The sequence below is a fragment of the Mustela nivalis genome, assembly GCF_964662115.1.
Source record: "Mustela nivalis genome assembly, chromosome: 2".
Taxonomy (NCBI): Eukaryota; Metazoa; Chordata; class Mammalia; order Carnivora; family Mustelidae; genus Mustela; species Mustela nivalis.
In genome coordinates, this window is record NC_139021.1 from 33,919,506 (window position 1) to 33,934,069 (window position 14,564).

General features: G+C 49.7%; 1 long non-coding RNA gene across 3 annotated transcripts in view; it reads left to right on the top strand.

Annotated features, from left to right (window-relative positions):
- The first annotated feature begins 234 nt into the window (after positions 1 to 234).
- LOC309858968 overlaps positions 235 to 14,564 on the top strand; it is a 42,830-nt gene continuing 28,500 nt past the window's right edge. For 2 of the 3 annotated variants that reach the window (XR_014308461.1, XR_014308462.1), the window contains exons 1-2: positions 235 to 447; positions 5,330 to 5,402. This is a non-coding gene — a long non-coding RNA (uncharacterized lncRNA). Of the gene's footprint in view, positions 448 to 5,329; positions 5,403 to 6,275; positions 6,351 to 14,564 lie in introns of all 3 variants that reach the window. The other variant, XR_014308460.1, reaches the window with a different exon arrangement.

Below are 14,564 nucleotides of genomic sequence, written 5' to 3' on the forward strand. Positions count from 1 at the left end.
GGTTAAGGACCTGAGAGAAACTGATCACGACTCAGTCTGAGGCCTATCAGTGACAAAGATGACCTTTGCCCAGACACTAGGCATGACTGAGCTGCTGAACAAGGTTTTAATCCAGGAAGTGTTGAAAGAGCCTAATAAATAACCTACTCCATTCAGTCAAATCCAAGCGTTTGAAGAAAAATGCAAAGTTTGGTTTTTTTGCCCCTCTACTATGTGAGATGTGACTGAGGGAAACAGCAAACTGGACCCGCCAAAAGATGCTCCCATGGTTGATGGCCCCCCAGAGTCCCAGCTGGGCCATGGACACTTGCTCTCCTGCACGGGAGCAGGAAATGCTCCCAGGAAGGACAGATTAACTGGCCGCACAGGGTACCCTTCGGAAAGGGAGCCGGAACTGTGCTTTGCACCTCAGCCATTTCTGGCCCAGCAGACACCAACCTGGAGAACGTATGTATATTCATTTCCTAGGAATGCATAACCAAGCACCACAGAAATTTATTAGCTCTGAGTTCTGGAGGCTAGAGATCTGAAATCAAGGTGTCAGCAGGGTCACGCTCCCTCTGAGACTCTCGGTAGAAGCCTGCCTCTGCTTCCCAGTTCAGGTGTCATTCCTTGGCATGCAGCTGCGTCACTCCAGTCTCTGCCTTCATGGGCACGTGTCATTCTTCCAGTGTGTCTGTGTCTTCTCATGGCACTCTCCTCTTAATAAGGACATCCGTCATACCAGACAAAGGCCCACCCTGATTACCTCCTCTTAACTTGATTACACCCGCAGAGACCATTTCCCAATAAGGTCACAGGTACTGGGGGTTAGGATTCTGCAATTTTTTTTAGGGAAAATAATTCAACCAATAACATACGGTAAGAGTGTGTTCCTATCAGGCTGTAGCTCAGGCTGAGCGGGTGGTCAGCCCAGGGGCATTCTTCTGTATGCTGGCAAGTTGGTAGTCTTTTTATCAGTTAAAACTTTCCTATCCTTGGGCGCCTGGGTGGCTCAGTGGGTTGGAGCCTCTGCCTTCGGCTCAGGTCATGGTCCCGGGGTCCTAGGATCCAGCCTCACATTGGGCTCCCTGCTTGGGAGCCTGCTTCTCCCCCTCCACCCCCGCTCTCTCTGCCTACTTGTAATCTCTCTCTCAAATAAGTAAATAAAATCTTAAAAAAAAAAAAGTTCCTATCCTTTAATCCAGTGATCTACTTCTAAGAATCCAGCTACTGAAGTCAGCCAAAATTTTGATAAACTTTATGCATAGAGATATCCGTCTCAATATTGTTTATAATAATTAATTACCTGGAACAACTTCAACATCTAACACTTAAGGATGGATATTAAGATAAGTCACATCTACACGAGGGGGGACATTATATAGCTTTAGAAATAATAATTCAGAAAAGAAATAGTAACATGCAGGGAGTGAAAATGGCATGATATATTCAGTATGTTGTCAGCTTTATAAAAAATACACAGAGGGGAAGAACACAACATAATGTTTATAGTGCCCTCCCTTATGGAAGGATTATGAGTGACTTATTGTTTAATTATGGCGTTAAATAAGTTCTCTGCAATAGCTTTATTTATTTGAGATTTTATTTATTTATTTGAGAGAGAGAGAGAGTGAGCATGAGCAGGAGAGAGAGGGAGAAGCAGACTCCCTGAGGAGCAGGGAGCAGGATGCGGGGCTCGATCCCTGGACCCTCGGATCATGACCCGAGCTGAAGGTAGAGGCTTAACCCACTGAGCCACCCAGGCGCCCCTCTGCAATACCTTTGTAATCAAGGTGAAAAAACGATGTTATTTAAAAAATAGATATATGAAGTTTCCTGGAATATACGTTCCCGGAAAGTTCTGACTGGGAGAGGAACGGCAGCTGCCAGCTGTCCGGCTGATTGTTATACTTATGAGCCGCAGCTATAACCCCTCTGGAATTTCTCAACATGAAGTTGGGGGGGGGGTCCTTGCATCAGAATTGTCCATGATGCTTAGTTAAAACTGCAGAATTCTAGGGGCGCCTGGGTGGCTCAGTGGGTTGGGCCTCTCTCTCTGCCTGCCTCTCCTGTGTCTCTGTCAAATAAATAAACAAATAAATAAATCTTTTAAAAAAATGAAGAATTGGGTCGCCTGGGTGGCTCAGTGGGTTAAGCCTCTGCCTTCGGCTCGGGTCATGATCTCAGGCTCCTGGGATCGAGCCCTGCATCGGGCTCTGCTCAGCAGGGAACCTGCTTCCCTTCCTCTCTCTGCCTGCCTCTCTGCCTACTTGTGATCTCTGTCAAATAAATAAATAAAATCTTAAAAAAAAAAAAGAATTCTAGGCCCCACCCCAGACCTATTAAATCAGGATGTCTGGGCGCAGGTCCTGGGAATTAGCATTCTCACAGGCTCTGCACATTTGAGCTGAATTCCCTGCCCACCCCCCCCCACCCCCCAACTGCTGTAGAGGCCATGGACAACCCGCTTGTCAGTAATCCAGTGTAGTTTGTCACACCAGTCAGTTATGCCCTCTGGGCCTACACTGTGCTTTGAAGAGGAGTTGTTTGTTTGTTTATCTGTTTATTTATTTATTTCGAGTCCACTCCTTGTCCCTAAGATGGGCAGCTGTAAAACACAATATCCAAAAGAATAGAAAAATTCATATTCGTATTTTATTTTGGAATCCAGGAGCAGCAGATTGTGTTTCTTAAAGTAGGCTAGGCTAATAATTAAAATGAATTAACATTCCCAGACTCTGCCCTAATTTGGAATTAGGAAGGGTATAGTTGCAGGAGGACAGCGGCCCACAATGAAAGGTTTGCCCCATTAAAAAGCGGTTAATCTGTGTGCAGTTAGTTGAGAATCGTAATTATAGACCTGATTACTTTTAACTCACAACCTTGAGGCTTCTTTTATTGCTGGTTTACTGGAGCGATATTGGAGGATGGTAGAAGGTTCTCCACTTTAAGGTGTGTCTTGGCTTGGGGCAGGGGTTGGCTAAGAGGGCCCTGGCCCTTCAGTGCTGTGACTTGTCAAGTCCAGGGGAGCTGTAGCTTGCCCGGAGAGGGCCCCACAGCTGTGCTGGGAGCATTCTCATCAGGAGGTGAAATTCAACACCTCAGAGAGGCAGTAATTCAAGGTATTAGTCCACACTTGTTGCTTCTGGAGTTGGTCATCGCCTTTTAAGAGAAAAGATGAGCCATCCCAGGAATGAACTATCAGGCTACAGGTGGGAACAATCAGTAAAAGGAACTAAGAACGTAGGCTGTGAATCTCTGCATCAGGCCTCCTGGAACGGGTCCTGTTCCCTTTGCGTGCCTTCCCTCAGACTTGGGGATGCTGTTCTTGGGCTGCCTTCCGCCCTGCGCCCTGTTGGTGAGGGAAGGAGAGGAAAAGGAGAGAGACCGTGGAAGGGAGGGACCAAGGGCTGGGTCCCTAAATTAACACCTTCCATCTGCACTCCGCTCCGTCATGATCGAGGGAGCTCAGGATCTCCCCATCACGGAGCATGATGCCTAGATGGGTAGGGCTGTTCCTGAGCCATCTGAGGCTGGAAGCCAGGCGCCAAGGGATGCAGGAGGGCACCCCTGCTGGGCCTCCTGGATGGCAGGCCTGCTCCTCCTCCTCCCTCCGTGCCCCTCCTCCCTGCAGCACAGGGAGGAGGCAGAGGCAGACTGCTGAAAGGGTTAGGACCCATCAAGGAGAAAAAAAAAATGTAAAAGGAAGCCCTGTATCTTTCACACAACATGTAATTAACTCTCTGCGGAAGATGCCACGGATTCATAATGGGAGCCGACAGCGGGGGAGGAAGGCTCTGACAAGCCCATGAGATTTCTTGTGGGGTTTTTTAAAATTTAATTTTTAAAGGAACATGAACAGTTGCCATTGTAATCATGGACCTTCAGTGATGGTGTCTCCCCAGCAGCAAACCAGATGATGCTGTATCTCACCCTTATCCGGACAGGACGAGAGTAGGAAGGGCTTTTCTGCTTCAGAGCTCTCTCCTCCACCCCATGGCTGGCTCTCTCTTGCCCCTGGCTCCTCAGGTGAGCCTGTCATCAGCCCCTGCTCCATCTGCCTGCTGCAGCATGAGGGCAGCAGTCCTTGGAGTCACCCTGGCTTCTAGCCAGGGGCTCCCAGGGTCATGCTTCTGGAAAAGCCCAGGCCTCCTCCCCAGTGTTCTGCCCTCAGTAGGGTGGCGGCTGCACTCTGTGAGGAAGGGAGGCCTCGCTGGAGAGGAAAGGTGGGGAGCTCCGGGGCGGGGCGGGGTGGCTGCAGGTGGGCCGTGCCTGGAAGTCTGCCAGTCCCTTCTCAGGCACAAAGGGCTCTCTGTGAGGGACAGGCCCAGCCCTTACGCGGTGGGGAGGCTCACGTTTCTTACCACAGGGAGGCCCATTCCCAGACAGGCCCGGGTGTGGCCCAGAGGCTGAACCTCCTGGGCAGGGCCCTGTGGACTCCCTGTGACCCATCTGGGTGACTTTAGTCCTCATTATGATCTGGTTTGCAAATGAAGATGGAGAGAGGCCTGGCCAGGCAGCTTGGCATCGCAGGACATGGGACAGCCGCCTCTTCTTCCTCTGGGAAAGGGCCTTCCTAGGTCCATCTCCCCCCACACCACCCAACTCTTTCTCATACAGACACAGTCCTATGCATTCACTCATACACTCAGTCCAAACGAGAGAAGGTCTCCAGTCATACTCAGACTAGTCCGCTAGGCTGTGCAGATCTTTGCCCCCATCCCCAAGCCATTGTCGCAGAGGTATTAGATTCCAGAGAAATCAGAAGAAATCAGACTAGAAAATATGCAGCAGGAACCACTGTACTGGCCGCAGGCAGGATTATCATTTTCCTCCGGAAATCAGAGTCTCTCCCTGCCACGAAGTGACTTCTCATTATGACCCTGCTATTCATGAAAACAAGAAAAGAAAAGAAAAGAAAGAAGAAATAAAGGAAGGGAGGGAAGAAGGAAGGAAACTTTGGAGAAAGCAAAATAGCATGGAAGACAGATTGATTGAAAGGGTCCATGTTGATGTGTGTTCTGGCTGACCTTGAGGATTCCCTGAATGGCAGTGCCACGACATGGAAAGACATGGGTTGGGAAGTCACTTAGAGCCTCCATGGGCCTTGTGGGTTTTAAAATGAGAGAGTTCAAATGGGATTTCTAAGGTCTCTTCAGTGAAGCTGCAAGGCCCTGTGGCCACCCACCAGAACCTGCCCACACAGGGCCGGAGACCCTGTTGCATCAGGGGGCTCTTTGGACATCTGGCAGGTATGGTCCCTCCGGGCCCACAGTTGAGCTGGATGGTAATAGATAAGAGTCCCCCCCCACCCCCTGTGACTGTCGGACCTTTCTCTGTCCTGTAGGCCCTGTGCTGTGAACTGGGAAGAAGACACTCATTTACTGAACGTGCATTTCTTCGGGGCCCTCTATGTGCTAGTAAGTAAAACAAATGAAATTGCCTGTTCTTAGGAGTTTCCATTTGACACAGAAGCATTGGAACTTCCCCTCTGTATTCATTTTCTAGGGCTGCTATCCCAAATCATCACAAACTGGGAGGCTTAAACAACAGAAATGTATCTCCCCACAGTTCTGGAAGCTAGAAATCTGTGATCAAGGTCTCGGAAGTGTGGTTCCTCCTGGTAGCTTCCGTGCCTCCATGCCTCTCCCCAGCTGCTGGACAGTCGCTTGTCTTTGGCCTTCCTTGGCCTAGAGAGGCAGCACCCCGTCTCTGCCTTCAGCTTCCCATGGCCTTCTCCTTGTGTGCATGTTTCTGGGTCCAAATTTCCCCCTTTTCATAAGGACATCAGTAATATTGGATTAGAGCTCACCCTAATGACCTCATTAACTTGATTACCTTGGAAAAGATTCCATCTCCCAAAAAGCTCACATTCTGAGGTATGAGGGTTTAGAATTCTAACGTATCTTTGGGCGGTGGACACCATTCATTCAGTTCATAACACCCCCTACAGAGAAGCAGAGAAAAGCATGGAGGAGAGTTGTCTGCCTTTGAGGGTCCCAAGGTCTCCGGCTTCCACAAGGTCTCAGGTGAACGCATCTGATTGGTGGAACCTGTTCTCCCCTGCAAGGGATGCTGGGAGATCGAGTTTCTGGCTTCTGCCCTTGAGAGGGGCATGGACCTGGACTGCGGGATTTTCCCCAAACACAGGTAGAACATTCGAAGGATTTGTATAAAGGTGGTCACAAAGCACGACAGAAATCTACCAGACAGGTGCTCTCAGGTTTTCTCCAAGGGCACACCGGAGCTGAGAATAGAGATCACAGCTTTCCTTCTGTATGCCTTCCCTTCAGGGCCTAGCGTTGTGTGCCCACCGCTCACCATGCCGATGATTACAGAGGATACAGGCCAAGTCTCGGTAATGGCCAGTAAGTAATATTTAGCCAATGTTCACAACATGCCAGACATTTCTCTAAGCTCTTTTTTTTTTTTTAAAGATTTATTTATTTATTTGACAGAGAGAAATCACAAGTAGACGGAGAGAGGCAGGCAGAGAGAGAGAGAGAGGGAAGCAGGCCTCCTGCTGAGCAGAGAGCCTGATGTGGGACTCGATCCCAGGACCCTGAGATCATGACCTGAGCCGAAGGCAGCGGCTTAACCCACTGAGCCACCCAGGCGCCCCTCTCTAAGCTCTTTTTATGCATTGCCTCATTTAATCCTTAGGACTGCTTTACGAGGTAGGGATCATGATTGGTTACCTTTTGCAGATGAGGAAACTGAGGCACAGAGAGGTTAAGTGACCTAACCTAGAAAATGGGAAAGCCAGGATTTGAACCCAGCAATTTCAATCTGTGACTGAGTGCTTAACCATGGTGCTTCCTACCAGGTGGATGGAGATGAGAGGCAGGAGAAAGACTTCCCCACCTAGTGCTCCGGGAAGGCGGGTACGTGCTGTGAGCTCTGAGTGGCATGTATATTGTCTCACACGCTCTGAGTCAGGGTGGGTGTGATGTTGGCGTGAGGCACACTGACAAAGTCCTCGGGAATCCTGGGAGGGAGGCGTGGGAAGGGGAGGGAGGGGGGAGGAGGGGGAAACCTGCAGCTGGAGCCCTGCAGGTTCAACCCGGGAGGCCCTGCCTGGTGTGGCTGAGGAAGGCCTGTGTCCCAGGTCTGGCTGCTAGCTTCTAGACTCGGCGGGGCTGGGCAGCTGGAAGCCTGGCTCCCCTGCCAGGGTAGGGAGGGACCAAGCTGGTCCCCTGCCAGGGTACTGCCCGGAGAGGGCCAGAGTATTTCCAAGAATTCTTCCCCAGTGACCTAGAGTTGGACCTCAGAGGGGTGTGGTGGCTGCCAGGTCAGACCCTCCAAGCTGAGGGGCAGTAGAACACCTCAGACATGGAGAATGTGGCTCAGATAGCTTCCACATGCCCTGGGGCTGAGAGCAGGGAGCTCTGTGCCTCTTCTGGAGGAGCCCTTACCACTCCCTACTCTTTTGAGCCTGGACATTGGGACATTGCTATTTCAATTACCTTTTTGCAGAAGGCAGCAAACCTAGAAGGGAGACATTCTTATAACCCCAAGCATGCCCAAAGGGAGGCTCCCCTGTGGCCCTGGCCATTTGCATTGGGCCTCGGGTCTCACATACTCCAAGTCCAGAGCACAATTTCAAGAATGTGCATATACCAGGAGTGTTTGTCATTCACCAGTTAGCACCCTTTTGAGAAAGCGGGGACCCACCTGGTAGCTTCCCCTTCCAAAGGGAAACAGGGCACATGGTGGCTGGGCTTTTCTTAAAAAGAACTGAAGAGGGGTGCCTGGCTGACATAGTGGGTTAAGCGCCCGACTTTTGGTCTTGGCTCTGGTTGTGGTCTCAGGTTCATGGTTCATGAGATCGAGCCCCGCGTTGGGCCCTGTGCTCAGTGTAGAGTCTGCTTGGGATTCTCTCTCCCTGTGTGCACATCCCCCTGCCCTTACTCTCTCTCTCTCAAAAAATAAATAAATCTAAAAAAAAAAAAAAAAAAAAGAACAGAAGAAAGGTAAAATAGCATTTTCTTTTAAAAACATTGATAATAGGGTAAGAATAATATGGTTTCCTATGTAGTAGCAGGGCATATCCAAAACACATATGGATAACAAAAATAAGAAAAACAAAGGAAAAAAATTATTTTTGATTTTAATAAGTGACTACACTGGAAATTTTTATTTTAATAAGTGACTACAAAATATGTAGTTAATAAAGAGTTCAGTTTAAGAAGTGTTAGCAAACATCAGTAGAGTTCCAGAGTTTTAAGACCAGATTAGTATCTGTAATAACATGAAAAACACTAATGCCTTGCACGTAGCCTACTGTCCAGTTGTCTCCCCACAGATAAAGTACAGAGAAAAAGGACATTCTTAGAATTTAAAGAATGAGGTAGGGCCAGGGTTATAAGCTAAAATACAAGATGACCTATTAAATCGGAAGCCAGATACAACAACAAGTATTTTGTTAGGAGAGATATGTTCCAAATATTGGATACTACGTATCTATACTATAATAAATATTCATTGTTTCTCTGAAATTCAGATTTAACTATTCATTGTGTATTTTTATTTGCTCCATCTGGCAACCTTGGGTAGGCCTCCAAGGGGAAGAGAGAGGGGGTAGTTCTGGAAGGGAGGCTGGTAAGACTAGGCCAGGTCATGGGGACTCTGGGGAGGCCAGGCGTCTGGCTCTAGGGCGGCCACAGTGGGTGGGGGGTAGGGGGGGCTGGTGGGGGGTAGGGGGGGCTGGTAGCTCTTCTCAGAGCTCTGTGTCCCTAGAGGGAAGAGGCAGGGTCCAGCAGCTGCAGAAGGAAGCCTTGAAGTCAACCTGAAAGCAATTCGGGCTTCTCTGGGCAGCTGCCAATGGAGAAGACGGGCTCAGGGTGGCAATGGGTAACATGTAAGTGCAGGAGGCTGGTTTGTCTCCCAGGGGCTTGAGAGGTCACCCTGACTCCCAGGGGTATAGAAACAGGGCCCCACGCCTCAGCTGACCCTGTAAACTCCCTAGCCTGCCAGGGCCTCCCCTTCAGGTCTGGCTGTGTTGGCCCTGCCTCATGCTGAATTCCCCCACATTCTCTGGGGCTGAGGTCACTGAATCTCCCCAGGCCTTTCCTGCAAGGTTGGAGTGCCAATCCGGGTGAGTTATTTGTGTACTGCCCAAAGGTAGCCTGGGAAAGGGAAGTGTGGGCACCTGTGCCTAAGGGCCCTGGAGAAACCACTGGGTGAGAATCCAGCAGTCCCTTCTGGAGGCCAGTGGGGCTCTCCGGCCTGAGAGCCGAAGCCCACCCACTCCCAGCCCCCCTGCTAGGCTAGCGGGGATGAAGCACAGGCCCTCCTCAGGGCCTTCCTCCCAGGGCTATGTGGGAGCTGCTCTTGTGTCCTTTCCCAGTGAACAGGGCGGGAGAGGGAGGGAGAAGGGGCAGGCCTGCCCTGGGAAGTTTCAGTTTGTATGTTGGAGCAGAACATTCACTGGAGGGCTGAGAAAGGAAGGAAGGACAGCCTAGGAGCAGAGCATCTCTCTGATAATCTGGCGACGTGCTTTTAATCCCATTTTTACAGAAGATGAAGCAGGCCAGGAGAGGTTATGGAACTTTCCCTAGGTCACACAATTGATAAGTGGTGGGGTCAGAAATCCTACCCAGACCACTCTGGCTCTAAAACCTGGGCTGTCCTAGTCTACTTTGCTGCCCAAGAAAATTCTAGCTCGGGAGGAAATACCCAGCAGCAACTTTGTTACTCTGCTCTTACAGCTTTCTGCCTGCCCTGTCACCTCTCAACACTTGGCCGTAATTGAAATTTGCACTAGAAAATAATGCTAAAAGGAAACAGCTGTGCTTCTGTGCACACACCAGGAACTCCATCTCCTGGGCTCTCGGCAGTCCTGCAGAGCCCAGTGGGTGCTCAGGGCTAGGCTGTGGTGGTCACAGCACACAGGGAATTGTGCCCAGCCCCTGCCCTTGTACACCTTACCTAGTGATTCTGAGACGGGAAACCATCCTCCCTGGTGATCAAATTCATAAATCTAGCCTGTGTGGTTGGTTGAGTTCGGTCAGACTGTGGACATAGGCCCCCATGGTGTCCCCCCCACCCAACCAAGGGATGCTAGGTGCTGTCTCTGCCATCAGCCCTCCTCAGATCTCTCTGCACACAGGGGGTCAAGCCTTCCTTGTCTTCCCCTTTTGGCTTTGAGTGTTTCTAGTGCTCTCGGACACTCCTGCCGCCTGGCATCACTGACCCTCCCCGTCAGCCCCTCACAGCAGTAAGATGGTGAAGACTTCCTGTTCTGAGTGCTGTGGGGAGAGAGTGGGGGAGGCTCTAGGAGGGTGAGCTGGGATTCTCCCAATCATGAACCTCACTCGTGTGTTCATTTCTTTGCCCCTGCCCATATGTTGGCTGGGTGGGGAAACACTGCAGGAGTTGGAGGCTGGGCGTGAAAATCCCAGCCAGGGCCCACACAGCCTAGCTCTCTGCTCACAGTCTGCTCAAAGAGGCTCACCGTCTGTCGAGGTAAAGTCATGAACATGGACTTGCAAGCTCTCCTTGTGCCTCTTCCCGAGGCTCAACTCTTCTTTCACATTTGCAGCTCTTCCATGTTTCTAGAAACATCCAGCCTACATCATGTCTTCTCTTGGTTGCAGTATAGATTTTGGAACCAGACTGCCTGAGTTCTAATTCTGGCTCTGAGACTTCTCAGACTGGGGCACGTGACTTAATCCCTCTCTGCCCGAGATCCCTTGTCTCTGATGTGGGATAAGAGCATTGACCGCTTAGGCTTGTTGTGAGGATTAATGTGTTAACAGTCATCAAAGACCAGAAGTCATCTTGGTCCATGGCTGGCTTCCTTATTGTTAGTATTAGGAATTTTCTCTCTCCCTTTCCCTTTTGTCCCACACCCCTTTATCAACCCACTGTCCTCCTGAAGCCTTGGCAGGCTGGCTGCACGGGAGCCTTCCTCAGAGGCTGGTGTGGGGGCGTTGGAAACCTGCAGACGCTCACAGGGCAGTGAACCTGGGCCGGGTGTTTAAGCAGGTATGGGGAACCCTGCAGATGACCCTGAGGTGGAAAGGCACGCCGGCCTCCCCTGCCGGAAGCATGAGGGGCCAGGGGCATGCACGGGAGGTGTGTCTCCTGGCCATGAGAGACAACTTTCACTTTAGGTCCAGGCTGGTTTAGAGGAAAACTCATCAGGCAGAAGCCTGCCGAGTATGACCAGACAGAGGGGGCAATCAAGCCACTCACGCCACAGGACTTGTGTGGGTTGACTGGTGGCTTCCCAGAAGATATGTCCAAGGCCCAATGCTCCAAACCTGTGAGTGAATATGACCTTATTTTGAAAAACTATCTTTGTGGTTGTGATTAGGGATCCTGAGCTGAGAGCATCTTGGATTATCCAGGGGTGCACTAAGTCCAAGGACCAAGTGTCCTTTGAGCAGAATAGAAGGATTCACAGACACAGATGAGAAGACCGTGTGGAGGTGGCACTGGAGATTGGAGTGATGTGGCTGCAAGCCAAAGAGAACCTGGAACCACCAGAAGCTAGAAGAGGCCAGGAAGGAAGACTTTGGAGGGAGTGTAGCCCTACGGACACCCTCACTTTGAATTTCTTTGAGAGAATACATTTCTGTTGTTTTAAGCCACCCCATTTGTGGTAATTTGTTACTACAGCTCTAGGGCATGAATACAGAAGCCAACTGCAAAAAGCCTCCAGAAGGGAAAAGATAAGAGGCCACGGTCTGAAGTGGGAAAGACAGAGTAGTGAAACTCAAAAGATCAGTGAAGGACTTTTATCAAGGTGGCTGCATATGGTGGTGCAGGTTGTACACTGCACAACAGTGGGGGTGCCATTTATAGTATGGTTGTAGTTTGAATATTTATTGTTCCTGCAAGGGTCAGTGAGGTGTCTTGAGGAAGGGGTATCTTTTTCTAAACCACACAAAGGCACCCTATGGCCTTGTCAGATGTTGGTGAGAAAATCTAGAAAGCACTGTATATCTGCACCATTCAATACAGTAGCCACTAGTCACATGTGGCTCTTGAGCACTTAGAATGTGGCTTGTGCAACTGAGAAGCTGAATATTAAAATTTATTTAATTTTAATTAATATGAAAATAATTGCTCACATGTCGCTGACAGCTACCACGTTGGACACACAGCTCTAGGACAGGAAACTGGAAACTGAGCACAGCTTGATGCAGAATTTGGTCACCAAACACATTGCCACTACCCACGGATATTGTTCAGAGGCCCCTCCACAAATGCACTCCTTGTTGAATAGGGGTGAGGGTGTCAAACAGAGACCAAGGGGATGGTGGAGAGGGGTTGGTAGGCATCAAGGCATGCCAGAGAGCATAAGAATTTCCCACCCCTGGATGGGTTCAAGAACCCAAAAGCAGAAGGAGGGAGAGAGAAAGGGTTGCGTGAGGGCGTAAGAGTCACCTCTCCAATTTGCTGACTCCTTGTATCCCTAAGTACCATTTGTGAATCTGTCAGTCATGAAGTAAGCTAAGCTCTTGAACCCATTTTTATTTTCAACCCTCAGTTTGGGATAATGAACTTCTTTTCTTAAGTTTTTATTTACTTAAGTCATCTCTATACCCAATGTGGGGCTCAAACTCACGACCCCGAAATCAAAAGTCGCATGCTTTTCTGATTAAGCCAGGCAGATGCCCCAGGGACTGATGAAATTTCACATGGGAATAATCATAGAGATGGACAGGGGGTGCCAGTTTAGGGGTTCCTGGGCCTCAGGGTCATTCCTTTTTTTGAAAGCAGGCACTTTGGAAGCAGGTCTGTTTAAGCTCCCAGCTACGTCTGCGGTGGGAAGGTTAGGAGCCCACCCCGTCCATGCCACCCGGTTCTTGCCCACGTGTAGTTGCCTGTGGGCAGGACATGGTGTCAAAACTCGTGGCTTAGCTGCTGTAGAGCAGGACATACACCTAGCCGTGGCTTCATCCCTCAGAGGGACGTGGAGACTTCTCAGAGGTGGGCAGAGAGATCTAATGGGCCCCTTGGTGGTCATCGCATTCTGCTGCATGTTGGTAAGCAACAGTCTTCCCAGGTTTTTAGGGCTCAGTCTCAGTATGACAGTGGGGACCTGGCTACTCTGGCAGCCTCAGGATCGCCCAGGAGCTCGTCAGAAAGGCAGGCTCTTAGTCCTGGCCCCAGACCTGTGAACTCCAGATTGGGTTGTAAGGATCGGCAGCAGGTGATTGGAGGGCACAGCAAAACTAGAGAAGCATTGAGTTAGAACAAGGCCTGTTTCCTGGCATTGATTTAATTGGGTTGTCTTAAATTAGTTAAGAGCTGAACTGACGTTGCTGTTTAAAAATTTTGTTGGCTTCACTGCCCTGGAGAAACTTCCTCTGAAACATAAGTCTACCAAAATGGCATCCAAGCTTGAGTATCCCAAATGAACTCCCTTCTAAAGGAGAAGTTCTGAAAGCTGAGGGTCAAACGTGTTCTATGTCCCTCATCTTTGGGCGAGTGACACTTGGAGTAGGGTAGGGAGCAAGAACCTTCTTCTGGGGCCAACTCTGAAGCTTGGCTCTGCCTCTGTGGCCACTTTTCTGTCTCACCTGGGAGGACCTCTGCTCTGCCCCCTGGAGACTGGTTGTGCCAACTCCATCCTCACCTGTGGCTTCCCCACACCAACGTCTGGAGAAGAGATGACTTCTCTCAGGATTTTTGGAGAGAGCCAGCATGGCTGATATTTAAAAAAGCATATAAGGGGGTACCTGGGTGGCTCAGTGGGTTAGGCCTCTGCCTTCGGCTTGGGTCATGATCCCAGGGTCCTGGGATCGAGCCCCACATGGGGCTTTCTGCTCAGAAGGGAGCCTGCTTCCTCCTCTCTGCCTGCCTCTCTGCCTACTTGTGATCTCTCTCCCTCTGTCAAATAAATAAATAAAATCTTAAAAAAAAAAAAAAAAAGCATATGAGGGGTGCCTGGACAGCTCAGTCTGTTAGGCGTCTGCCTTTGGCTCAGATCATGATCCCGGGGTCCTGGGATTGAGCCCCGAGTGCCTTGTGCGCTGGGCTCCTTGCTTAACGGGGAGTCTGCTTCTTCGTCTCCCCTTGCCCTTCCCCCAAGCTTGTGCTCTCTTTCTCCAAATAAATGAATAAAATCTTAAAAAAAAAAAAAAAGCATACAAGACTACTCTCATAGACTCGCATAGACACAGCATCACACAATTAGAGTGGTATTAGCAAGTCTACAACATCCATACAGTAAGATGCACTGTTTAAAATGATGATTTTCTTAAGATATTGTTGATTTAACAAAAGGTAGAGTGCAAATTAGAATTATAGTGTCTTTTCATTTTTAAAGTAAAATTATAACTATATGCATAGGAAAATGCTAGCTGGAAGAATATATTCCAAAATCTACCATTTCGATGCTCTTTGCCGAGGGCCACCAGGAATATGTGTGTGGTTGGGTCTCTCTGCTATTGTAATGAGGGAGAGCGCATAGCATGGGCAACACCGGGCATCCCAGAGCGAGGATGCTAAGAGCCAATTAGTACCAGGTTTGCCATTGTGTTCGGTGCTTTGGAGAGATGGTTCAAGGAAGCTGGGCTTTGTTCTGGGTCTGATGCTGCTGAGAAGAGGGGTAATTTTACGATGAG